The sequence below is a fragment of the Geotrypetes seraphini genome, chromosome 14 (assembly GCF_902459505.1).
Source record: "Geotrypetes seraphini chromosome 14, aGeoSer1.1, whole genome shotgun sequence".
Lineage (NCBI taxonomy): Eukaryota > Metazoa > Chordata > Amphibia > Gymnophiona > Dermophiidae > Geotrypetes > Geotrypetes seraphini.
In genome coordinates, this window is record NC_047097.1 from 52,896,964 (window position 1) to 52,924,233 (window position 27,270).

Sequence of the window (27,270 nt, forward strand, 5' to 3'; positions counted from 1 at the left end):
TAATCTTTTCTAAAACAATATCAATATCAAAATCACTCCCAATGGGCAATAAAGATTTTTGAAAAAGCCTACAATGAGATAAAAAATTAAGTACAGTATGTATGTAAGTTAGTATGAAAAAATGAGTGCTGAAATGCTGGGGCATAGTAATGTATTTAAACTGGTTTGGGGCCCATTGACATCTTTTATTACTTCTCTGTAGTTGTTTTTTGTCTTTAATTTCTGTGCCATTTCCTGACACATCCAGGGTGGGAGGGAGGGGGAGGGATTGTACTATTATATTATTTTAAATAAGTGTAGGTTATTGAAAGAGTATTTACATTTGTGTTATTGATTAATCGATGGGTGGGTGGGTGGGATAAAATGATTGATTTTGAATATATGTAAGTTGAATGTGCTTTTCTTGACTTGTTATATGTTCTTATACCTGTGTGTTGCACTGTTAATATTTGAAAATTAATAAAGATTGAAAAAAAAAAAAAATTAAGTATAGAACCTAAGTTCTTGTAAATGCTCCCCTAACATTTACTGCTTCAAAGCAGATTGTCCAAAGTTTGTTGAAGAAAGCAAAACAATTGTACTTATCTGGGCGTAAAGACGGCTGTAAATGCTCATTGGTCATAAAAGTTCCTGGCTCCACAGAGCTCCGTTTCAGGGAATTGAACCCCTTCCTCAGGAGCAACACTGGATGCTAGCAGAGAAGTTGTTGGGGAGAGCAAAGCAAAATGTATCTCAAAGCAAAATGGTGCTAGCATTTAAACCTCGTTGTGTTGAATTGTGTAGTAAGAGGGAGGTACCATCATGGTGGGGGCACCAACACCTCTCTGCCCCCTCACGCCACGTTCGCACTCTCCCTTCCCTGCCCTGCCCCCATGTACCTCTGTAAAAATCTTCACCAGTGCGAACAACTATTCTAGCCTGCTGTTCATGTCAGCCCGGAAGTGATGTCAGAGGGAACGCCAATGCGAGCATCAGGCCAGAGAAGCTGCTCGTGCAAGCAAAAAATTTAGAGGTACGGGGTGGAACTGGAGGCGTAAATGTGGCAGAACTGGGGGGGGGGGTGGCGGCGGAAGGAGCAGGGAGAAAGTAGAGAGGAGGGGTGAGGGTGCCCTGGGTGCCGCTTACCCTGCCACTGCCTTGTTACATTATCTTATATTTTTGGAAGTGTGCCCAAAAATTAGGTAGAGAAAATGGCCATTTTCAAAAGAGCAAAACATCTATATTTTTTTTTTCCCCCCAAAATGACCATTTCTAGGTGTGTTTGCCCTTAGTGTATCTGTTTTAAAAAATATATATATACAGTACTCCCCCGAAATTCACGGGGGTTACGTTCCTGGAGTGACCGCGAATTGCGAAAAACCGCGAATATACGCAATGTCGTTCCCTTCCCTCCGCTGGAAACTCAGGCAGCTTGATGTGCCCCACAATTGTCAGGGAGAGACAGAGATTAACGGGTCATTTTCAAAACTTGTGGGGAGAGGGGCATTTTCGATAGGACATCTAAGTCAGAGTTTGGACATTTTGAGAAAGACATCCAGAAATTCAATAATAAAAATGTCCATTCTCAAAACTGCCACACTTCTAACTTTAAAAAACAAACAACTATCTATATGTTTAATCCCATAGTACGTCTATCTTTTTTTGACATTCCCAAAAATAAAGATGCCCGCATGAAAAACGCATAAAAGCAAGCTGTTAGGATGTGGTACCCAATTGTCCTACCCCGTCAGTATAGCTTCCTATAGGGTGATCGCGGCAGGTGAACCCCCGTCAGCTGAGCCGGTTTTGGGGATTCTGTTGATGGGGATTCTGCCTGCCAGGATCAACTGAACTGGCAGGGAGATTCCTCTCTCCCTCCCTCCCTCACAGACACCGATCCCCCAGTCCCCTCCACAGAAAGCCCGTACTATACCCAACCCTCCTAACATTCCCCGACATCCCTACACACTCTTGACATCCCCTTATCCCCCCTCCCCCCGTGCCTTTGATACAAAAATCAGCAGGAGGGATGCCCACTCCCTCTGCCACCAGGCACCATTGAACCCCAAACCGCAGCACCTCCAAACCTGTGACACTGCACCTCAAACCTGTTCCACCCCACTCCAACAACCCCCAACCATCCCAATATCCTCTGAACCTGTTGCACACCATCCTGACACCTCCCAACCTATTGCACCTCACTCTGACACCCCACTTACAACCCCATACCTTCAATGAAAATCTGGTGGGAGGGATGTCCACTCCCTCCCACAAGCAGGTCCGTATCTTCATAATGGTAGGTCTTCCCTTTCCTGGTGCATCCCGGGATGCACTGGGAGGGGCCTAAGGCTGTGATTGACCCAGATGCCTAAGGCCCCTCCCACCTGGACCAATCACAGCCTTAGGCCCTTCCCAGTGCATCCCAGGATGCACTGGGAAGGGGAAGGCCCACCATTATGAAGAGGCGGGCCTGACGGCAGGAGAGAGTGGGCATCCCTCCCACCAGATTGGCATTGAAAGTATTGGGTTGTAAGGGGAGATGTCAGGTGGAATGCAACGGGTTTGGGGGATCTCAGAATGGCATGTAACGGGATTGGGGGATATCAGGGTGAGGTGCCACAGGTCTGGGGGGTGTCATAGTGGGGTGCAACAGGATCGAGGGATGTCATAGTGATATGGAACGGGTTCGTGGGATGCCACGATTTGGAGCGGAGTGTCAGAGTTCAATGGGGCCTGGCAGCAGGAGGGCGTGGTCATCCCTCCTGCTGATTTTTATACCAAAGGCATAGGGGGGCGTGGGAGGATGTAAGGAGTGTGTGGGGATGTTGCGGGGAGAGGTGTAGTGTGGGGGCTATCTGTTGAAGGGAGGGAGGGAAAGAGAGAGGAATCTCCCTCCCGGTTCAGCTGATCCAGGCAGGGGGAATCCCCATCAACTGAGCTGGCAGAAATCCCCAAAACCGGCTCAGCTGATAGGGATTCCACAGCTGCAATCAATTGATGGGAAGTCAACTGTTTTATTTCCCTCCACAGGTGGTGGGAGGGAGTCATGACTACTAGGGAATAAGGGGGGGGGGGTCATGTCTTGAATCTTCCAATGGTCATCTTGTCAGATTGGACACCTTTGGAACACTTAGAGGCATGTAAAACAGGTCTAAGTAAATTCTGCCTTAGACGTCCAGGGAAAGCTTTGATTATCGCTGCAGGACATCCAGGTTTAAGCCCGCCCAATGCCCTTCCAACATGCCCCTTTTGGTTCTGGTGTTCAGCGACTTGGAAGTCCTGCTGGATGTCCAGAAGTTGTTTTTGATTATTGGCAATTGGTATCCAGGCTATTAGGACAAGTGCCAACTTAGACTGGCTTTTGAACGTTTAAATGTTTTGATTATGAGCCCGTTGGGCTCACAAAGTACCACAGAAAGCTTTGTGTGTCTAAGTACTTTGAAAACGAACCCTTATGTATACCAGTGCTTAATTATGAAAAGTGCCAGAATCAACTCTGGACACTTTGCTGGGCAGACTGGATGGGCCATGCAGGTCTTTATTTGCTGACATTTACTATGTTTCTATGAACGTGCTGGTTGCCAGTTATAGAATTGCATTTTTTTTTTAAATCTCAAAATTGCCATTTTGGCATTTGAAACAGCTGACCAGTAGTCAAAGAGTCTGTGCAATCTGCAGTCTCCCCTAAACGCATTCAGCACCCCAATCGTAATTCGTATTCTTACATCTAGAAATTGAAGAGCCCTCATCCACTACGTCAGAGGAAGTAGAATTTTGGCCCTGCACAGCTCCACTTCCTGAAACACTTCCTTCTCGCGAGACTTAGATTTATTTTTGAATAAACAGAATGAGTTGATCCGGATCAAAGAACAAATTTAACTTTCCCTTAAATCTAATCCGACATTTACAAGGGCAGAGTACAGAAAATTCAGCATTTAATTGCAACCACATCATTTTGACAGCACAGAAACCTTCTTCTTGTCTGACTTGATTTAGAGATGTCTGGAACATTAATATTCTCTGTCGCAGAGACAAAGAATTTTTCTGCAGAACCTCCTCTTTAACAGAATCAAAATACAAAGGTCAATAATAATGTATTTGTAATGTGTGTGGGCTTTGCCGCTTTAGAACACGCTTCTTCTACTCATTAAAGTATATTAAATCTATTCAATAATAAGGTGTCCTAATTCTGTATATAAAGTTTGGGTTTGGTAAACAGACATGCTAATTTTGGAAAGGACTATTATCAGCTGGAATTATTTCCAATCAGTGGCGTACTGAGGATGAGAGGTGCCCAAGGGAGGTGGCGCACCTCACCCACCCTCTTCTCTGCCCCCCACCCCCATATGCCAGGCACACGCACCTTTTCCCTTACCTTGTACCTCTTTAATATTCCGGGATGAGCAGCAACCCCCAACCTGCTGGTCACGCCAGTGTAGGCCCTTCCTCTGATGTTATTTCCTAGGCGTGGGTCCAGGATGTGACATCAGAGCCGACGCTGGTGCGAGCATTAGGTTTGGGTTGCTGCTTGCACTGGGAATGTTACAGAGATAGGGGGGAAGGGAAGGGGTGCGCGTGCGTGGTAGTGAGGGACACCCCCCGCCCATCTCCCCTTACTACGCCACTGCTTCCAGTACACTTCCCCTTCCATATTCACGGGGTTTAGGGGCAGAGCCGGCCCGCGAATATGGAAAAACCGTGAATAATATTTGGGCCGGTTCTGCCCTTATCCCCGGCTTCCCACAGCTATTTTTAGCCCTGTAAGCCCCCCCTTAAGCCTTACCTGGTGGTCTAGCGGGTTTTCAGGCAGGAGCGATCTTCCCACGCTCCTGCCCCATGCAGATCGCTCACAGGAAATGGCTACCTTGAGCTCCCTTAGTCTCTCAAGCCATTTCCTGCGAGTGATCTGCACGGAGCAGGAGCGTGGGAAGATCGCTCCTGCCTGAAAACCCGCTAGACCACCAGGTAAGACTTAAGGGGGGGGGGGGGGAGGGCTTACAGGACTAAAAAAAAAAGCCCAAAAAATGAAAATGTATTTTTTGGTCAAAAATTGTGAATAACTGAATCCGTAGATACGGAATTTGCGAATACGGAGGGGGAAGTGTATCTCTTTTAAGAAGTACTTAACTCTGGGCTTTTTACTAAAGTGTGCTAAGCTCCAATGTAGGCTTGGCATAACAAAAAAAGGCTCACCACAGGATGCGCCAAAGCAGCTGAAGTAATTTCCCTGGTTGTGCATCATGTGCTATTTTTTTGTTTTTGTTTTTATTCATTTTGGAAGGGGGCGTGACATGGGCAGGAAAAGTACTTGGAAGCACTAACCAGCTAGACCATTCACATTCATGTGGTTAACACCACTGTTCCTTCTAAGTTGAGCGAGAGTCCTCCAATTGCGGTGCTGCCAGTTTTTTTTTTTTGGAGGGGGGTTGCTTCAATACTGGGTTTTCCAATCACTAGAGGTAGGCAGGTTCCCTGGAATCCCGCAAAGCTTGCCTATTCATCAGTTTTGGAAAATGTGACCGTGAAGCAGCACCCCCCTCTGGCAGAACTGTTGGTGGAGGACTCCTGCCCAGCTTAAAGGGAGCAGTGGTTATCACAGGGTTAATGTTGGAGCATTTTTTTATTTTTGGGACCCACAATCATTTTCCGTTAGTGCATGGGACTGGCAAAAATATGAATGCGGGAGCACTTACCACCTCTTAAATAGGACAGTGAATATAAATGTTTCCTGACGTCTCTAAATCGAGTCGGACAAGAAGAAGGATGCTGTGCTGTCAAAATGAGGTGGTAAGTGCGCCCGCATTAATATTTTTGTCAGTCCCGCACATTAATGGAAAAATTAGCGTGGGCCTCAAAAAATAAAAAAGATCTGTTTTGTACCAGCTATAAAAATGAGCTTAGCATGCAGTAATGTCTCGTGTCAGGATGTGCCAAGCCCCCTGTATTAGTTGGTTCTTGCCCTTTGAGCAAGGGAATCCAATCACTTCAGATTAGCCTCTGAAGTATCTAGAGCACCAGAAAGCAGAAGACTGGATTACAAATCCTGGCTGAGAAGCAATTAGAGTGGCCACAGCTAACGTATGGGGTGTTTTATTTTTTGGATTTTTTTTTTTTTTTTTTTTACTTCATCAGGTCTTTCGTAAAATGTTAGGTTTCTTGGTTGTTTATGTTTCTCTAGCACTGTGCCCAAGCTGCTCAGCCCTGGTGCATTCAAAACTGAAAAGTCGGTAACTTTAGAATTAAACCAATCAGTCACTCTGTGATGTGATTTACCCTCAATGGTTAATTTTGCACACTATGCTGTTTTCTTTGGTAGGAATAACGAATGGTCAACTGGCCTGTCACAAGACTCCTGTAAAATCCTCCCCAGAGCTGGTTTGCAACTTTGGCTGAATATTAGACATTGGCGTCCAGAATTTTTCTGCTGAGCCCGGTAGGTTCACTGTTGTTGTTGATATATTCTGTAATTTACCGTATATTCACTCTTACTCATCATTGCTTCAAAGAAAGAAAAATACTATACAGTATATACTTGAATATAAACCTACCTGAGCGACCAAGATGGTAAAGGGGATGGAACTCCTCTCCTAGGAGGAAAGACTAAAACGCTTAAGGCTCTTCAGCTTGGAAAAGAGACAGCTGAGGGGAGATATGATTGAAATCTGCAACATCCTGAGTGGAGTAGAACGGGTACAAGTGGATCGATTTTTCATTCCGTCAAAAATGACAAAGACTAGGGGACACTCGATGAAGTTACAGGGAAATACTTTTAAAACCAATTGGAGGAAATCTTTTTTCACGCAGAGAATAGTTAAGCTCTGGAACGCGTTGCCAGAGGATGTGGTAAGAGTGGGTAGCCTAACTGGTTTTAAGAAAGATTTAGACAACTTCCTGGAGGAAAAGTCCATAGTCTGTTATTGAGAAAGATGAAGGAAGCCACTGCTTGCCCTGGATCAGTAGCATGGAATGTTTCTACTCTTTGCGGTTCTGGAATCTTGACATTCTCTGGGATTCCGGAATCTTGCTTACTCTGAGATAATGAAATGTTGCTACTTCTTGGGTTTTGGCCAGGTACTAGGGACCTGGATTGGACACCATGAGAACGGGCTACTGGGCTTGATGGACCATTGGTCTGACCCAGTAAGGCTATTCTTATATTCTTATGTATAAATCGAGATGCCATTTTTTGCCCCCCTTTTTAGGGGAAAATGGTAACTTGAATATAAACCATAGGGTTTCTATGCTACCATTCCTCCTGTTGCCTTCCCTGTGATGCCTTACTACTCTCCCTCTTGCCCTCTCGGTGATTTTCCCCCTCTGTTGCCACCAACCTCTTCCCACCACCTCCGAACCGGCAGACCTCAGTGCATACCCGTGCCTGTGCCATTTTCCCACCCCAACCAGCCAGCAGCTCGCATTCCCTCCCTCCCAAGCAACAGTCTGCTCTTCTCATGAGATTGATGCTAGAAGTCTCATAGTAGATGACAGCAGATAAAGACCCGAATGGTCCATCCAGTCTGCCCAACCTGATTCAATTTAAAATTTAAAAATGTTTTTTTTCTTCTTAGCTATTTCTGGGTAAGAATCCAAAGCTCTACCCGGTACTGTGCTTGGGTTCCAACTGCCGAAATCTCAATTAAAACCTACTCCAGCCCATCTAAACTCTCCCAGCCATTGAAGCCCTCCCCAGCCCATCCTCCATCAAACAGCCATATACAGACACAGACCGTGCAAGTCTGCCCAGTACTGGCCTTAGTTCAATTTTTAATATTATTTTCTGATTCTAGATCCTCTGTGTTCATCCCATGCTTCTTTGAACTCAGTCACAGTTTTACTCTCCACCACCTCTCTCGGGAGCGCATTCCAGCCATCCACCACCCTCTCCGTAAAGTAGAATTTCCTAACATTGCCTTTGAATCTACCACCCCTCAACCTCAAATTATGTCCTCTGGTTTTACCATTTTCCTTTCTCTGGAAAAGATTTTGTTCTAAGTTAATACCCTTCAAGTATTTGAACATCTGAATCATATCTCCCCTGTCTCTCCTTTCCTCTAGGGTATACATATTCAGGGCTTCCAGTCTCTCCTCATACTTCTTCTGGTGCAAGCCTCCTATCATTTTCATCGCCCTCCTCTGGACCGCTTCAAGTCTTCTTACGTCCTTCACCAGATACGATCTCCAAAACTGAACACAATACTCCAAGTGAGGCCTTACCAATGACCTGTACAGGGACATCAACACCTTCTTCCTTCTACTGGCTAGGCCTCTCTTTATTCAGCCCAGCATCCTTCTGGCAGCAGCCACTGCCTTGTCACACTGTTTTTTCGCATTTAGATCTTCGGACACTATCACCCCAAGGTCCCTCTCCCCATTTGTGCCTATCAGCTTCTCTCCTCCCAGCATATACGGTTCCTTCCGATTATTAATCCCCAAATGCATTACTCTGCATTTCTTTGCATTGAATTTTAGTTGCCAGGCATTAGACCATTCCTCTAACTTTTGCAGATCCTTTTTCATATTTTCCACTCCCTCTTCGGTGTCTACTCTGTTACAAATCTTGGTATCATCTGCAAAAAGGCACACTTTTCCTTCCAACCCTTCAGCAATGTCACTCACAAACATATTGAACAGGATTGGCCCCAGCACCGAACCCTGAGAACTCCACTATTCACCTTTCCTTCCTCCAAGTGACTTCCATTAACCACCACCCTCTGGCGTCTGTCCAACAGCCAGTTTCTAACCCAGTTCACCACTTTGGGTCCTAACTTCAGCCCTTCAAGTTTGTTCAACAGCCTCCTATGAGGAACTGTATCAAAGGCTTTGCTGAAATCTAAATAAATTACATCTAGCATATGTCCTCAATCCAGCTCTCTGGTCACCCAATCAAAAAATTCAATCAGGTTCGTTTGGCACGATTTAGCTTTTGTAAAGCCATTTTGCCTCGGATCCTGTAACCCATTAGATTCAAGGAAGTACACTATCCTTTCTTTCAGAAAAACTTCCATTATTTTTCCAACTGAAGTGAGGATCACCGGCCTGTAGTTTCCTGCTTCATCCCTGTGACCACTTTTATGAATAGGGACCACATCCGCTCTCCTCCAATCCCCAGGAATCACTCCCATCTCCAGAGGTTTGTTGAACAAGTCTTTAATAGGACTCGCCAGAACCTCTCTGAGCTCCCTTAGTATCCTGGGATGGATCCCGTCTAGTCCCATCGCTTTGTCCACCTTCAGTTTTTCAAGTTGCTCATAAACACTCTCCTCCGTGAACGGCGCAGAATCTACTCCATTTTCTCGTGTAACTTTGCAAGACAATCTCGGTCCTTCTCCAGAATTTTCTTCTATGAACACAGAACAGAAGTATTTGTTTAGCACATTTGCTTTTTCCTCATCAGTCTCCACATATCGGTTCCCAGCATCTTTTAGTTTAGCAATTCCATTTTTCATCTTCCTCCTTTCACTAATATATCTGAAAAAAAATTTTGTCTCCCTTTTTTACATTTTTAGCCATTTGTTCTTCCGCCAGTGCTTTCGCCAGACATATCTCTCTCTTGGCTTCTTTCAGTTTCACCCTGTAGTCCTTTCTGCACTCCTCTTCTTGTTTTTATTTTTTTTATATTACACGAACGCCAACTCTTTCACCTTTATTTTCTCCACCACTAGTTTGGAGAACCATATCGGCTTCCTTTTTCTCTTGTTTTTCTTGATTTTCTTCACATAAAGGTCCGTAGCCATGTTTATCGCTCCTTTCAGCTTAGATCACTGTCTTTCCACTTCTCTTATGTCCTCCCATCCTAACAGCTCTTTCTTCAGGTACTCTCCCATCGCATTAAAGTCCGTACGTTTGAAATCTAGGACTTTAAGTATCATGTGGCCACTCTCCACTTTAGCCATTATATCAAACCAAACCGTTTGATGATCGCTACTTCCCAGGTGAGTACCCACTCGAACATTAGAGATACTCTTTCCATTTGTGAGGACCAGATACAATATCGCTTTTTCCCTTGTGGGTTCCGTCACCATTTGTCTGAGCAGAGCCTCTTGAAAGGCATCCACAATCTCCCTACTTCTTTCCGGTTCCGCAGATGAAACATTCCAGTCTGCATTCGGCAGGTTGAAATCTCCCAACAGCAGAACCTCCTCTTTCCTTCCAAACTTTTGGATATCCACAATCAGATCCTTATCAATTTGCTGCGATTGAGTCGGAGGTCTGTAGACTACACCCACGTAGATAGAAGTTCCATCTTCTCTTTTCAGAGTGATCCATATCGCTTCTTCCTCTCCCCAGGTCCCTTGCATTTCGGTCGCTTGGATATTGATCTTTACATAGAGAGCTACTCCGCCACCTTTTTGACCATCTCTGTCCTTCCTAAAAAGATTATATCCCGGTATGTTTGCATCCCATTCATGTGATTCACTGAACCATGTCTCTGTGATAGCGACAATATCTAGATCTGCCTCTAACATCAGGGCTTGCAGATCATGAACTTTGTTGCTTAGACTGCGAGCATTTGTGATCATCGCTTTCCAGCTATTTTTCAGCGGTAATCTCCTTTTTTCAGCGGCCATTTTTGTTGCAGAGAAAGAATGAGCAGGAGCAAGTGAGAATCGCTCTTGCCCTAATGTACCGCTAGACCACCAGGGAATCATGGTAGGCCTTGGGGGGGGGGGGGTTAACTCTTGTTCGGGAAGGAAAGAGAGAATGCTAGCTACTGTTGGGTGGGTTGGGGGTAGGAGGCGCGGGTATATGCTGAAGTCTGCCGGTTTGGGGGGAGGGGGTTTGGCAGTGGCGTTGGGGGGATGACTTAAATATAAACCGAGACCTCAATTTTTGGGCCATTTTTGGCTCCAGAATCTCAATTTATATTTGAGTATATACAGTACAGTACATTTGAATGAAGGTCTAGAGCACACATGTCAAACAGAAGGCCCGGGGGCCAAATCCAGCCCCCTTGACCATTTTATGTGGCCCGCAGTGACTGTACCACATCTAAGCGTCTGACTGTGCAGACCCAGTCTCAGTGGCATACCAAGCGCCTGAACGCGCTGCCCCACTCCCAGCGGTGCTCCAAGCTTCTCACCACGCTTCCTCAGTATCCATTTGCAGGCAGAAGGACCCAGTCCCAGTGTAAAAGCTAGTTTGGATCAGGGCGCTCCACACAAGTGCCTGACCATGCCGCAGGTGTCTGAGGGTGAGGAAGGATCTATACTTCTACTAAGACTAAGTATCTTAATAAAAAATTTGGCCCGCGACTTAGCCTGTGTTTTAGATTTCGGCCCCTTATGTGATTGAGTTTGACACCCCGGGTCTAGAGAATAACTGAACAAATTTGCAGATGGCACTAAGGCCCTCTTTTACTAAGGTGTGCTAAGCGTTTTAGCATGCGCTAAATCAACCCGTGCGCTAACCGCTAATGCTAATATTTACCACGTGCTAAAAAGCATAACGCACCTCAGTAAAAGAAGGGGTGAGTTCAAAGGTGCTCTCCACAACATGGATTAGGAGTAAAGTTCAGAAATGATCTTGACATTTTGGGAAACTAGAAGACAAATGTATGGAAGGAAGAAAAATTCTAATGCTCAAATATAAAATATGGAACAGCTGGCCAGGCAGTATTACTGGGGATATAGGAAACCATAGCTGAGTGTATAAACAAGTTAATATTCTTGTAAAAAGGGATTTAAAAATTCCTCCAGGACTTACTCTGGGTGTCAGGTCAAAAGCGCGCCGGGACAAAGGCGCGCCCAGACAATTGAGCGCAGCGCGCGCTGCCGCGCCACTCTAAATTACTGTTTTTAGCGCTCCGACAGGGGGGCGTGGGGGGGGGAACCCCCCACTTTACTTAATAGACATCACGCCGCGTTGTGGGGGCGTTGTGGGGGGTTGTAACCCCCCACATTTTACTGAAAACTTCACTTTTTCCCTGTTTTTAGGGAAAAATTTCAGTTTACAGTAAAATGTGGAGGGTTACAACCCCCCAAACCCCCCTTAACGCCGGCGCGATGTCTATTAAGTAAACTGGGGGGGTTCCCCAACAAAACCCCCCATCGGAGCCCCTAAAAACTGTAATTTAGAGCGGCGCGGTGGCGCGCGCTGCGCTCAATTGTCGGCGTGCGCTTTTGTCTTTCGCGCCATTGTCTATGAACCCTTACTCTGTGGATATACAATGCTTACTACGTATTCTTCCTCATCCCAATAACTGTTTAGGGGTGGATACAATGGGAGCATGTAGTTATTTCTTTTTCTTTGTCTGGTGTGCGCATATCTATAGCCTTCTTTGGTCCAGTCTGCTCTTCTCCTTCACCCCCCCCCCCCCAGCCCACTCATATATTTATTGGGATTTATTAACTGCCTTTTCATGAAGATATTCAGCCAAAGTGGTTTACAATGCATTGAATAGTAATCAGGTACTCTTTTTAAGTATTTTCCCTATCGGTCACAACAGACTCACAATCGAACTGTGGTACCTGGGGCATTGGCGAGATAAGTGACTTGCACAGGATCCCTTTTCAGTTCTCTTCCATTTACATGCCTTCTCCTTCCTACCATGAGAGAGTGAATGAATTTTCAAAACTCCAGTTCTTACAGTAGTCAACACCATTCTTGGACTACTGACCATTCCATCGTTAAAAATAATTAGTACCAAACACCAGGCTATCTTCTCTGTTATTGCCCCGCAATCCTGGAATTTGCTTCCCAACAATCTAAGAAACGAAAAAAGTCTTGACCATTTCAAGGGTTTACTTAAAAGTCATCTCTTTAAAGAACCATTTAAAGTGTGGCAACCTTCAAATCTAGACTCTGTTGGTCAGCCATCAATGAAACACTCTCTCGTCCCAGCCCTTTGGTTCTTCCCGTAAATGTTATCCTTTTCCTTTACGATTATATTTCATACCCTCCACCCTTCATTATTTTAACCCCAAATCTTTTATTGTAACTCGCTTAGTAACCATGATAAGCAATTTTATCAAATTTTAAGAAAAACTTGAAATTTGGCATATTAACAGTTCTTTTACACAAGGCCCATAAAGTCATTTTCCCATTAGGGAGGCCATTGTTGGAGTCCTTTGTTCAGATTTGGGCCTCACATTTTGAGAAGAATACAGAGAAGAAAGCCCAGAGAAGAGCATCAATAATTACAAACTACAAGGACAGTTTGATGAGGTTGAATATATTTAGCCTGGAATGAAGAAGACAGAAATGTGATTTGATTCTGATACATAACGAGACATTAAAGTAGGACAATTACCAGTAGATTTTCTCCATCTCTATTTAGGAATAGACAAGATGTAATTAGGGTAATTTTATAACAGTTTAAGAAACCAAGAAGGTCCTTAATTTTGGCTTAATTTATAGACACAGGCATGTATGTTGTTGTATAAAATGCTAGTACAAATCTTCCAGTCTCGGAGCAGATATAAATGTTAATTTGTACTTTACACATTTCACCAAAAGTCTGTCCCTGAGCACAGCAACCTTCTCATTCTATAAACTTGCGTGCCCAACTTGACGCATAGCGCAAAGTCCATGACCCCTTTGTAGCTGCATGCTATGAACTTTGTGTGTCTAGTTTATAGATTACTGTCTAAGGCCAATTACGCATTTAACTACCAATTAACATCAATTAATGCCAATAATATGTAATTATTGATTATTAAAGAAGATTAGCATCTAATTAAATGAGTTACGCACACAACTGACCTGGTCTGCTGTAGTGAGCGCTATTTTCCAATAGTGCTCACTACTGAGACATTGAGCACACTATTGCTCACAGTAATGAGGGTAATTTTATAATAGTTTAAGAGGTCAAGAAGGTGCTTAATTTTTAGCCTGTTTTATACTGCACACTATTGGTTAACGGTAAAAAAAAAACCAGAAATTTTGGCCCTCTGTTAATAAGGTGCGCTAACCGATTTAGCGTATGCTAAACGCTAATGCATGCATGTTAGTCTATGGACATGTTAGCGTTTAGCAGATGCTAATTCAATTAGCGTGCGCTAATCGGTAAGCGCACCTTAGTAAAAGAGGGGGGTTTGGTTTTTTTTATGATTGTTTCATGTTAAAAATGACATAGGAAATAGAATTGACATTTACAGTGGTGTAGTCAAGGGGGTGGACCGTCCTGGGTGCCGGCTTGAGGGACACCGGCACCTATCCTCCTCTCCCCCCCTCCCCCCGCTCATTCCTGACCCCCCCCCCGCTCATAGCTTCACGCATGTGCCCGTTCCCTTCCTTCCCCTTGTGCCTCTTTAATTTTCCTGGCGCGAACAGTATCATGAATTTGCTGCCCGCGTCAGTGTCGGCTCTCTCTGATGTCACTTTCGAGATCCGCACCTAGGAAATGACATCAGAGGGAGAGCCGACATGAAGCGAGGAGCAAGTTCTTGATGCTACTCACGCTGGGAAAATTAAAGAGGTACGGGGGAAAAGAAGGGGGTGGGAAGGAACAGGGGGCAGAGAAAAGGGCATGGGAGGGGCGCTACTGCCCCAGGCGCTACTGGACATTTATATTATCATTTCAAATGAATGAAAAATCCCAAGAGTGGAAATGCCACTTTCCCTTGCCCCCTTTCGTACCTAGCTTGCTTCCCCATTGCCATCCCACAACCTGTCTAGACACATCCTAGAGAATGACACGGTGACAGAATTCATCACCATTCCCGTCCCCGCAGATAACCACGGGAAACCATCCCATGTCATTCTTTTGTGTCCATCTTAACCTCATTCCTTCTACACCCTTATTCTTCAATGCAAGGCTTGAAGGACAGTGGCTGTGCCTGTTCATACTCTGATTCTTGTGTGAGCCAAGTATAGGATAATGAAGCCATTGTGACATCACTGATGAGGTTGGCTCTTAGGCATTGGTGGAATGAGGCATTATGACATCACAATCTCAGCTCTGGAATGTTGCTACTCTTTGGGTTTCTGCCAGGTACTTGGGACCTGGGTTGGCTACTCTTGGAAACTGGATACTGGGCTTGATGGACCGGTTCATAGACAGTAACGCGGAAGACAAAGGCGCGCGCCGACAACTGAGCGCAAGACGGAGGCGCGCCAAAGAAAAAGACTGTTTTTAGGGGCTGCGACGGGGGGTTTTGTTGGGGAGCCCCCCACTTTACTTAATACATATCGCGGTGGCGTTGTGGGGGGTTTGGGGGGTTGTAACCCCCCACATTTTAGTGAAAACGTAACTTTTTCCCTAAAAACAGGGAAAAAGTTAAGTTTTCAGTAAAATGTGGGGGGTTACAACCCCCCAAACCCCCCACAACGCGGCGCAATCTGTATTAAGTAAAGTGGGGGGTTCCCCCCACCCCACCCCCGTCGTAGCCCCTAAAAACAGTCTTTTTATTCGGCGCGCGCCTCCTCGCTGCGCTCAGTTGTCTGCTCGCGCCTTTGTCCCGTCGTGCTTTTGACCTTCAGTCTGTCCCGGTATGGCAACGCTTATGGTCTTATGTTCTAATCGGTACCGTAACTAAAGCGTGCAGGACTGTGGCGCACCGACAATCTTGCGGCAACATTTGCGCGCCGCTGCTTATGCCGTTCCTGTTTGTGCTCTGATGGGGGGGTTGAGGGGAAACCCCTGACTACACTGAGAAGTGCTCGTGCACCCATTGGGAGGTTGGGGGGAGAAAACCCCAGTACACTGAAAACTCCTGTTCTCCTTCCCTTTTTTGGTCTTCGGGAGCTTTCAATGTAGTGGGGGGGCTCCCCCACACTTCCCCCCCTCCCCCCGGGAGCATGAGCACTTCTAAGTGTGCACCTCCCTCAGAGCGCAAACAGGAATGGCAGAAGTGGCGGCACACAAATGTCGCCGCGGGATTGTCGGCGTGCCAAAGTCCAGCGCGGTTTTGACGGGTCACCGTTCTAACCGTCCTCTGTCATTTTTTTTGTGTATCTCAACGTTAGTCCTTCTACCCCAGCATTCTTTAATGCAAGACTTGAGGGTCAGTGGCTGTGCGCATTCGTACTCTGATTCTTCTCTCTCTCCTTAAGGATTGACATTGGGATGGTTTCCCGCGGTTATCCACGGGGAGGGGAACAGTAATGAATTTTGTCACCGGGTCACTCTCTGGTTCTGAAACAGCAGAAGGAAACCTGGGTCAACAAGAAAATCATCGGAGCCCTTTCACTAAGGCACACTAACCGATTTAGCGTGCGTAAACTGATTTAGCGCGCTCTAAATGCTAAGGCACGCACACGAAGGTGCGCTAGGGCCCTAACACGCGGAATAGCGCACGCTAGCTGCTACCGCCTCCTTTTGAGCAGGCGGTGCGTGCGCTAAAAACACTAGCGCACCTTCATAAAAGGAGCCCTATATTCTGTTGGCGTCTTAGCATTTAGCACGCGCTAAGTCGGTTAGCGTGCCTTGGTAAAAGGAGCCCATTGTTTGCCGTTTTTGATTCCTGCTAAAATCCCTTTTGCTAGGTTAGTCCACTGCTTGCAGCGAACGCCACAGTCTCCTGATACTACGGTCATATTTTATTGCGTTACCATCGCATTGCATTGTATAGTCTAAGCATCTTTTTAGCAACAGCAAATGAGTTGCTTGAATGAACAGGCTTAAGGACAGAAAGCCCAGAGTTAACAGGTCTGATTGGCCTCGGGCAGCTTCAAATCTGCTTGGGCAGTCAAGTGGTGTTTGCTACACGTTTGAGCGCAGGGAGGATTGGTGATCTCCTTAAAGGTCACGAACTGAGTGGTAGATTGACAAATGAAGGGACTATTTACTAGGGCCTTTCTCTCATTCTTTGTCCCTAGGCAGCAGGCTTACCGTTTTTCTGTATAAAATACTAGTTTGCCAATGAAAAAAAAAACCCACACCTTTTAAATCAGTACTTAAAATAGTGAGATAATAGAAAGTATAAATGCGCACGTCTTCTGGATTCCCAGACCTGCCCTAGCAGACAATGTTCCAATCCAGGATTCTTTAGGAGGGGGGAAAGAGAGGGGTTTTTTAAAAATGATACTGGAATGCAGTAGATGTTGCCGAGAGGGTGCCTTGATTTCAGAGGCGACCGTTTATAGAAACAGTTTGCTTATGTTTGTGCATTTTCTTCTCATCATTTGTTTTACATCATCTTTTTTGCTGATTCGTACTTTTGAGTAATTCCCTAAGTGGCCACCTGACAAAAGGCTTCGTCTTTAATTATAATTTTGAATCGAGCATTTCCTGTGCATTCAGCATATCTATCAGGATTTATTTTGCCGCCTTTTTGAAGAAATTCACCCAGGGCAGTGTACAGCAAGATTGAGTCAAACAACTAGAGCAATAAAAATACTCAAATAAGAGCAGACATTATGGTATAATGTGTCAACACAATATGTAATAAAACATTTTTAATATAAGAGGACTGATGTAAAGAAAGTTACACCTGGCCTCAAGATTCCCACTGCATACTATCCCTAATTTATAAACTCCCTGATGCTGGTATTGAGAGCAGAGGGGTCACCCTCCCTTCTCCTGCTATCTCCATGACTGCCTATATCACTTGATTAAAAAAAAAAAAAAAAGAGGCTAATATCAACCAAAATTCATTGACGGGAGTGCCAAGTTTTACAGAATTAGGCAAGCAGTATGGCATCAGACCACTTAACTGGGAAAAAATTGTCAAAAGCCAAACATGGCCACATTTCGGCACATTGTCTGCATCAGGGATATAAAGAAATCTTTCAGTTTTGCCTCAGTTATTTTGCTGAAGGAAAACGCGATTATCCAAACCTCACTCTGCAGAGTGTGTTTTGACGTCGCCGCAGTTATTTTTCACTGAAGGAAAAAGCGATCATCTATGCTTCGTTCTGCTAGAGCAAAGGAGGGAGAATCAGCGCAGCACACCTGCTGCGCCCCATTGCCCTGAAGAAGTGGGTTTTATGCCATGAAATGCGGGTTTCCCGTAGGAAGGGGTTTGTTAGTGTGCTCGTGTGGTTGCATTACCCTCATTTTCCCCCACAGTGTTCTGGAGGTTTTTCTAAGCCAGTGATGTTCAAGAAGCTGAGCTGTGTGTTCTGCTCTCTTCATGGCTGAGGCTTTTTCCTCCATTGAAGTTAAATTGTTTGCTGCTGTAGAGAGAACGAGAGGGCACTCTCTAAAGTTAAAAGGGGATAGATTCCGTACAAACGTAAGGAAGTTCTTCTTCACCCAGAGAGTGGTGGAAATCTGGAACGCTCTTCTGTTATAGGGGAAAACACCCTGCAGGGATTCAAGACAAAGTTAGACAAGTTCCTGCTGAACCAGAACGTACGCACGTAAGGCTAGTCTCATTTAGGGCACTGGTCTTTGACCTAAGGGCCGCCGCGGGAGAGAACTGCTGGGCACAATGGACCACTGGTCTGACCCAGCAACGGCAATTCTTATATTCTTATAACTTGAAGGGAAAAAAATCACATTCATCATTGCTCTCCCAATAGTTTGACGAAGGATCAACAGAGCAAAAGGTCAATGGGAATTTTTGCCTCCTAGCAAACCGCACTAGCAGCGTGACTCTTGGATAATCATTTTTCTTTTTGATGAAACATAGCTGAGGCAATATCACAGGATTTGTTTATACTCCTGATGCAGGCCATGTGCCAAAACATGGCCGCGTTGGGGGAGGGGGGTTCTGATAAAGCGGTCTTTGATGTCATACTGCCGTCCTCATTCTGCGTGCCTTGCCAAAACTTCAGCAATGTCTTCATTAGCAGCAGTGAGCAGATGCCACTCGCTGTTCTTAGGAAAGACAAAGTCAAAATGTGTAGGTCAGCCTCATGTCTTACTTTGAATTGCACATTCAAGCAAGTCAGACCATTACCACCTGTTACGGCAGCTCTCCTATCAAATGAAATGCAAACCCCAGGAGGCGTAGTTATTTTTCTAACATTAGAAAATCCGTATTAAAACTTGCAGGTATTAACAGTGGATAGTGAATCCAGCATTAATACCAAGAGAGATTATTTGCATCATATTTTAATTCTCAAGCTTTTTAAAACATGGAAGTTAAAGCTAATGTCCAGTAGTACATAAGGTAGCGTTATCTTTTAAATATGTAAATTAGTATTAAAAAGATGAAAGTGCATTTAATTATTGCCAAGTACTGCTTTTGACTGTTATATATGTTCAGGTTTCTCTGTTTATAATCTTGACATGTTCTTGGGCCTGTGTCAGACCCAGATTCCCAACGTACTGAGGTCTTCTTGTTCAGACTGTGATAAGTCTGAGAGTATTAATTTCCTTCCAAGCTTCAGTTGCATTCTGGTGTAGTACCCCTGTGCCAAACACCTTGTGAACCTATTCATAATTTGACAGTAATGGCATGCATAATTCAATTTTTCTATTTAGCTAGATCTTTGGAAGTGCTTTTCTACAGGCACGTTTTAGTCCCAAAGAGAACATAAGAATAGCCTTACTAGGTCAGACCAATGGTCCATCAAGCGTAGTAGCCCGTTCTCACTGTGGCCAATCCAGGTCATTAGTACCTGGCCAAAACCCAAGGTGTAGCAATATTCCATGCTACCAATACAGGGCAAGTAGTGGCTTCCCCCATGTCTTTCTCAATAACAGACTATGGACTTTTCTTCCAAACCTTTCTTAAAACCAGCTACACTAGCCACTCTTATCACAACCTCTGGCAACACGTTCCAGAGCTTAACTATTCTCTGAGTGAAAACATTTTACTCCTATTGGTTTTAAGAATATTTCCCTGTAACTTCATCGAGTGTCCCCTAGTCTTTGTCATTTTTGACGGAGTAAAAAATCGATCCACTTGTACCCATTCTACTCCACTCAGGATTTTGTAGACTCCAATCATATCTCCCCTCAGCCGTCTCTTTTCCAAGCTGAAGAGCCCGTAACCACTTTAGATTTTCCTCATACAAGAGGAGTTCCATCCCCTTTACCATCTTGGTCGCTCTTCTTTGAACCTTTTCTAGCACCACTGTATCTTTCTTGAGATAAGGAGACCAGAATTGAATGCAATACTCCAAATGAGGTCGCACCATGGAGCAATACAGGGGCATTATGACATTCTTAGTCTTGTTAACCATCCCTTTTTTAATAATTCCCAGTACCCTGTTTGCTTTTTTGGCTGCTGCCGCATATTGGACTGAAGTTTCATCGTATTGTCTACAATGACACCCAGATCCTTTTCTTGGGCGCTAACAAGCATGCACATCGTCACCAGATCTGCCAATATTATTATTTTATTTTTTAGTAGTGCTTTGTGCTGTTTGGTGAACTTTTCAAAATATTCATCATAAAAAAATATTTTCATATAAAAAGATAACTTAGCTTGTGAGCTGTATAAGATTTCATCCGTGTCGGGAGGGGACAAATCACTCTGACACATTTCGCCCTAAGGCTTCTTCAAGGCAAATGGCAAACAGATCTTCATTAGTGATCACAATTTAACCCATTTTATCATATACATATACAAAAAAGAAAAGCTTTTATGGTATATGCTAAATGACTAAGTCTTAGGGCATTCCATCTTCCATGACGATATTTAAGATCACAATCTAATTTTGCAAATGCACTTATCTCTGGATGGGGTACAGAAAGTGAAATATGCCAGGACAAAGGCTGCGGCTATATCAAGAGTATAATTATGGAGCAATCTGGTTGGAAATTTGAGAATGATTTCTAATATCAACAAAACTCAAAATAGGAGATAATGAATTAAAAAGAGGATACTCAACAAAATAAATGATTAAATAGTAAAGAGAATCCAATTTATAACAGAATTTCTAAAAAGTACTAAACAGAAAATAAAAATTTATTAATTATAATGAATTAATCAACTTTAATTACTTTCTAATATAATAAAGTAATTAAAATTGATTAATTCATTATAATTAATAAATTTGTATTTTCTGTTTAGTACTTTTTGGAAATTGCATTATATATTGGATTATCTTTACTATTTAGATGATTTCTAATATACAGAATTTTTTTAAAAAAATTGAAAACATCTCTTTTTATAGAGGCTGTTTGAGTAAATGTGAAGCAGTGATTGAATGAAACGAAGTAACTAATGGACATGTGAATTTTATGTTTTTAATATGTTTTATATGATTTAGGTGGACTATAAGTCTTAAATAAATAAACAGGGCAGTCAGCAACTTGCCATCTTACCCGCCTCATTTAGGGCTCCTTTTACAAAGCTGCGGTAAAGGTTTCTACCTTGGGCTGGCAAGGTACATGCTCCAGTTCTCATAGGAATTCTACGAGCGTTTGAGCATTTATCTCGCTGGTCTGTAGTAAAAACTTCTACTGAAGCTTTGTAAAAGCCAGTGTTAGGCAGTTATATGGTGCACTCTTGGAAACTAATACCATGATACCATTGATTTGCTTATATCAACTTTATGACTCTACCCCTCCCCCATAAAGATACTTTGAATATGACATGATATATGCATAGTTACCCCCTCTTTTACTAAGGTGCGCAAACCGATTAGCGTGCGCTAATCGCTAAAGCATCCATAGACTAACATGCACGCGTTGGCGATTAGCGCGTGGTAATTGCTTAGCGCACCTTAGTAAAAGAGGGCCTTAATCTCTTTCTCTTCCTGCCCATTTTGGAACACAGACCATAGAAGTCTTCAACCTTGGTTCTGAGTGTCTTTGCCGTTTACGGCATCCAAAATATAGAAGTCTGCTCGGCATCAGTCTTACTTCCCAACCTGTAGAACTGTTGACAAAACTCACACCATATATGATGCCATTTACATTTTGCTTTAATTGAATTCTATCCTTTTTCTATATAAGAACTCTGTTTATCCAACACATTTTTTAATTCTGTCACCATTTTTGGTTTTTGGGGGGGGGAGGATTGGCTGGATCATGTCACTCATGGATTGGCTTTGAATTGTCAATCTTCTAACCCAATAAACAGATTGAACTCAGAAAAAAAAAGGTACTGTTTAATATGAGCTTTCAAGACCACATGGGCCATTTCATCCAAACACACAGCAGCCTTCGTGACAATCATAGAAACATAGAAAAAAGCGGCAGAAAAGGGCTATAGCCCACCAAGTCTGCCCATTCCAAGTATCCCCCCCCCCCCCTGAATTTACTCCCTTAAAGATCCCACGTGAGTATCCCATTTTCTCTTAAAATCCGTCACACTGCTGGCCTTTATCACCTGTTTCTATAACCATAAAGCCCTATGACCTCACAATGCAGATGTAAAGAGCTTTAGCCAATAGGAAGAGGTGATGCAAATGTTAAGAGCCTTAGCCAATAGGGAGAGGAGGAGATAGTGGATGCTGTGGCCATTTGGCCTTTATCTGCCATCATAGAAACATAGAAACATAGAAAAAAGCAGCAGAAAAGGGCTATAGCCCACCAAGTCTGCCCATTCCAAGTATTCCCCCCCCCTGAATTTACTCCCTTGGATCGCGAGTAACTTGATGTGCGAGTGTTTCGCAAGTCGAGCAAAATGTTTTATTACATTTTAACTTGATAAACGAGTGAGGTTTTGCAATACAAGTAGGTACAGTATACGCGCGTGACAAATGAGCTGATGGTCCTTCTCTCTCTGACGCTACGGGAGTGTAGCGTCAGAGGTCTTGCAATAAGCGCGTCACGTCATAGTGAAAGTTGTCCTATACAATAACCCTCATCCTCTCCTCTCTCTCGTTTCCCTCACACCCGCCATGATTTTTTTCAAAAGTAAAGTGCAGGTTAATATATTTTTACTTTATATAATACAGTACAGTATTTTGTATTAAAGTTTTTTGGAACGAATCGTTTAAGTTTGTGGAACGAATCGTCTAAGTTTCCATTATTTCTTATGGGGAAATTTTGCTTTGAGATACGAGGGTTTTGGATTACAAGCATGGTTTCGGAACGAATTATGCTCTTAAACCAAGGTTTTACTGTACTCGGGTGGCCTCAGAACTTCATGTTCAACACCATTCTTAGGATGATCCAATAAAAGGCACCAAATAGAACCTATAAAAAAAAAAATCCAGTTGTGAGACCCCTGGGATGAAAGAAACCCTAAAAACTAAAGGAGAAGGTGAAAGTGTTTTGTTCTGGCTTTCCAATGAATTATTTAACAAAACTGTAGGCCTGGCCTTTCTCACTACTATCCTCAGAGAAAATGATCAGCGGGTACTGCCTTAAAAAATAATGTAATGTAATGTAATTTATTTCTTATATACCGCTAAACTCCGTTAGGATTCTAAGCGGTTTACAGAAAATAGACAATAAAAATAAGATTAATAAATAAAGAATAGGTACTTTGAAATTCCCTTACTGTCCCGAAGGCTCACAATCTAACTAAAGTACCAAAGAACAAACAAATTAGCAAAATAATAGCGAGGAAAATAAAGATAGAGGAAAAAATGAGATATGAAGCATCCTAACAAGAATACATTGAACTCTCAATACCATATGTTAAACAAAAACGTACATTCCAAAATAATAATGTAATGGAAAGAAACTAATTAAATAGAAAATAATTTTAAGAATTAAATCAAATATAGAAATGTAAAAAGAAAAATAAACATTAGAAGTTAAAACATTAGAAGGAAACATTAGAAGGAACATTAGAAGGAAAAAAAGAAAAGGTAGAGGAAGGCATATGAATAGAATGGAAAGGGAAACAGTTAAACAATAGAATTCTAAAAATTTTTTAAATGAAAACTAAACAAATAGACATGTAAATCTGTCTTGGGGGGTTTCAGTGCGCTTCGCCCACCCCCCTTTTTTAGCAGATGCTAGAGCTGTTGGTTTTATTCAGGGGGGGTTTGGAGGGGCCCTTCTCCTTGGGGATGGTCTCTCTTCTCCTGCGCAGGGCCGGGCTCCAGCGGCCTGGCACATCGATCTGCTGCAGGAGCTGCCGGAAGACCTCCAACACCTAATGCACAAGACGAAGCCACTCTTCCCATCCCTTCCCTAGCTTTAACTAACGAGCTGTTTAAGGCAGAAACATGACACCTATTCTGCTCTATATGCGGTCAATAATTTATGAAATGGGACAGGAGAGTGGAGCAAGGTTGGCAAGAGGAAGTCTCACCATGCGTTACACTGGCAGTATTAGCCGATGTAGGACAATGAGTTACACTTGAATAACACGCAATGATATTTACTCTCTCAATAAATTATTAAGGAGCTTTTTGCACATAATTACGCAGGCTTTTATGTGTCTCACTCCCTGCATTTAATTCTTTCTGGAAGCATGCCAAAGACTTTTACAGCAGGGGCTGTGCAAACATCCCGCACTTGCCGCCGCCACTGGGGTCATTAGAAAAGCGGTGTTTAGGGCGAGGGGGGCAGACGGCTCCCTCCTCATTACATCTCTTCTCTCCAGTTTTCATATGCTGAAGGTTGAGAAGATTAGGTTCTAAGCAGCCAGCTGTAAGAATAAACTTGTTAAACCTGCAGAGAGCTGATCACTGCTGTTCCATTAGCAAATGGAATTTGCTTAATTTGAGCCGTTTGATTGGCTTTAGCCGCCTCTTGCTATGTAATTACCATGCCTGGGAATGACAGCATTAACCTCACATTCTGCTAAGGAAGACCCAATGGCTTGAGTGTGCCTTGAAATAATTTTTTTTTTTTTGCAGCAGTAGGAGAATGTAAACAGCCAATCAGTTTGCAGGAATTTGCATAATTATTAAAGCCCATTATCTAGCCACAACAGGACTGGCTTTACGCAAACGATATAAATCAGATACAGTAGATAAGCTAAGTAAATAAAGAAACAGCCAGGCAGAATGTACAATTCCTGTTGCACAGAGCAGCACGTACAACTTTGGCTGCCTTCTTGGACAGACTGGATGGATCGTAAATGGTGCCAGATTTACCTATAAGCTAAATAAGGTACATCTTTTAGGGCCTCACAATCTGCAGGAGCCTCATAAAAGTTCAGAATATTTTGGAGAGGGGGGGCTCTGAAAATTTGATGTGGTTTTTTATTAAACTTGTTAAAATATTTGAGAGGTGGAATTACTTTCATCTGTACTTTTAAAATGGCTTCATATGTAATGAATTTAGGTCATATTTTAAGCATAAATTTTCTGTTTTCAGGCTTATCAGTTTTCTGATTTTGCAAATAAGCTCATTGTTGCGTATATATTAATAAAAGTGATCCAAATTATTAATTTTCTCCCTCTTTGACAAAGCCCGATAGTGTGGAGCCACTGACCCAAAGCCCGTAGGGTTTTAAAGGGCTTAGGGGCTTTTGCCGCGTGGCAGCCACTAACGTGGCTTTATAAAAGGGGGGGAGGGGTTGTCCTCGCTAGCGGGTTAGCGCGTCGGAAATTTCATCACGCGCTAACCCCCGCGGCAGGCTAAAAAACTAACGCCTGCTCAATGCAGGTGTTAGCGGCTAGTGCGGCAGGCGGATTAACGCATGATATTATGCGCGTTAAACCCCCTACCGCAGCTTGATAAAAGGACCCCTAAATTTCTCTAAAAGAGAGTTCACATCTTTTAAGACGAGTAAAATTATTTTGAAATATATGATTGAAATTCTAAAAGCTAATGCTAAGAAAATTATTGAGAAGATTAAAATTAGTAGAGACCGATGACGATTGGATATGTAAATCCCTATCGGCACTGAAACATTTGGAGCAGAGGTGTGTGGTATGGCTGAGGTCTAAGAAGAGTGCTTGAATTTAATAGTACTGAAGTAGAAAAATTGGATTGTGTATGTTTGAACACTACGTCTACGTTGCTTTGAAGAGCTGACACGGTAGATCAGATGGGTTTTATATCAGCCACAGGTTCTCTCCTAAGAGAGGTCTCCTCCTATCATTACTTCAGTGTTCAGGCGATCCCATCCCTTGGGTCAGAAGCTCATCCATTGAGTCAAAAGCTCTGCTGGTACTTACAGATCAAAATCCATTATGTTAGTAGAGCCACACGAGGTCTTTGCGATCCTCAATGGAGCAGAACTCTGACTGTCTGTATAGGGTTAACATATTGCTCCAGAAAAAGGATGGATTGTGACATACGAGTCTTATTTACATTGCTTTCAATGGAAGTAAAACCCAGATGTCTCAATCCATGTTCCTTTTTCTGGAGCCATATGGTAACCTTAGAGTCTATATCAGTGGTCTCAAACTCAAACCCTTTGCGGGGCCACATTTTCGATTTGTAGGTATTTGGAGGGCCGCAGAAAAAATAGTTAATGTCTTATTAAAGAAATTACAATTTTGCATGAGGTAAAACTCTTTATAGTTTATAAATCTTTCCTTTTGGCTAAGTCGTAATAATAATATTGTAATTTATAGCTAAAGAGACATGTGATCAAGAAATTTTTATTTTACTTTTATGATTATCATAAACATACTGAGGGCCGCATGTGGCCCCCGGGCCACGAGTTTGAGACCACTGGTCTATATATATGGAATTTGTAATTCATTGTAAACAGGGCACACAATAATTATGTAAAACAATATAAAGGAACAAGATCAGGCTGAGTTTCATATATGTTTAATGTGACAAATAGGCCAGCACATTCGTCATGATCTTCTCATAGCAGGGCCAGAATTAGAGCAGGGTATAGAGCTGAATTTAAAGATGTTCGTACCCATAGCCAGGGCTAGAAAGCAATGGGGAGGGAAGGTTTCTCTCCCAGAGATTATAGAGCACAGCCCTAAAGCATGCAGAATCAGAGTCCTGTTTAGTTCCACCTGAGGCTGTGGGCGCATTCTTGCCCCGCTCATTTCTCTGCATTGCTTTCAATCACGTTGAAGTGCGGAGGCAGCAGCCACCGAATCAGGCAGATGGAAATCACAATCACTGTTCAGTAGTGACATCTAGTGGGCAAATGTAAAATGCACATCACCCAGGAAGTGACATCAGAAGGGAGCCGAGGCCAGCATGAGCAGCAAGTGGAAGATGCTGCTCGTACCGGCGACCATTTAAAGAGGTATTCAGGGGGTGGAGAGGAGGAAAGATGCTGGTGCCCAGTGACCCACCCCCCTAATTCTGCCACTGCTCCTGATTATTCCTCCCCTCCATCAGGTGTCCCAGGGTGTCTTAACTCCATTCCCTCCCCATACTTTTTAAATCCTTCAGTTCTTCGTCGTCAACCCATACCCACCACTTGCGCTGACCTGGGGTTTTCCTCTGATGCAACTTCCTGTTGATGGAATAGCACTTATCTGCCTAAGCTCAGCAGTAAAAATTATACTGCATCAGTCCTATCTTTATGCAGTGCTGTGTAGGCAGATAAATACTAAATATTGCACTTAACCGTACAAAAGATAGCTGGCCACATAAACCTGGATAGATCCCTGAATTGAATATTCAGGAATAACAACCAGCCGTGGCTTAAAAAACACAGCCAGTCACCACCAGCAGCT

The 27,270-nt window shown here is 43.4% G+C and overlaps 1 protein-coding gene across 2 annotated transcripts in view; it reads left to right on the plus strand.

Moving 5' to 3' along the window:
- Positions 1-27,270, plus strand: part of LINGO1 (leucine rich repeat and Ig domain containing 1) — a 1,785,251-nt gene that overhangs the window by 1,589,370 nt on the left and 168,611 nt on the right. For both annotated transcript variants that reach the window (XM_033919604.1, XM_033919603.1), the window contains one exon: positions 6,296-6,412. The gene's annotated coding sequence lies outside the window, so the exon portion shown is untranslated. The remainder of the gene's footprint in view (positions 1-6,295; positions 6,413-27,270) is intronic.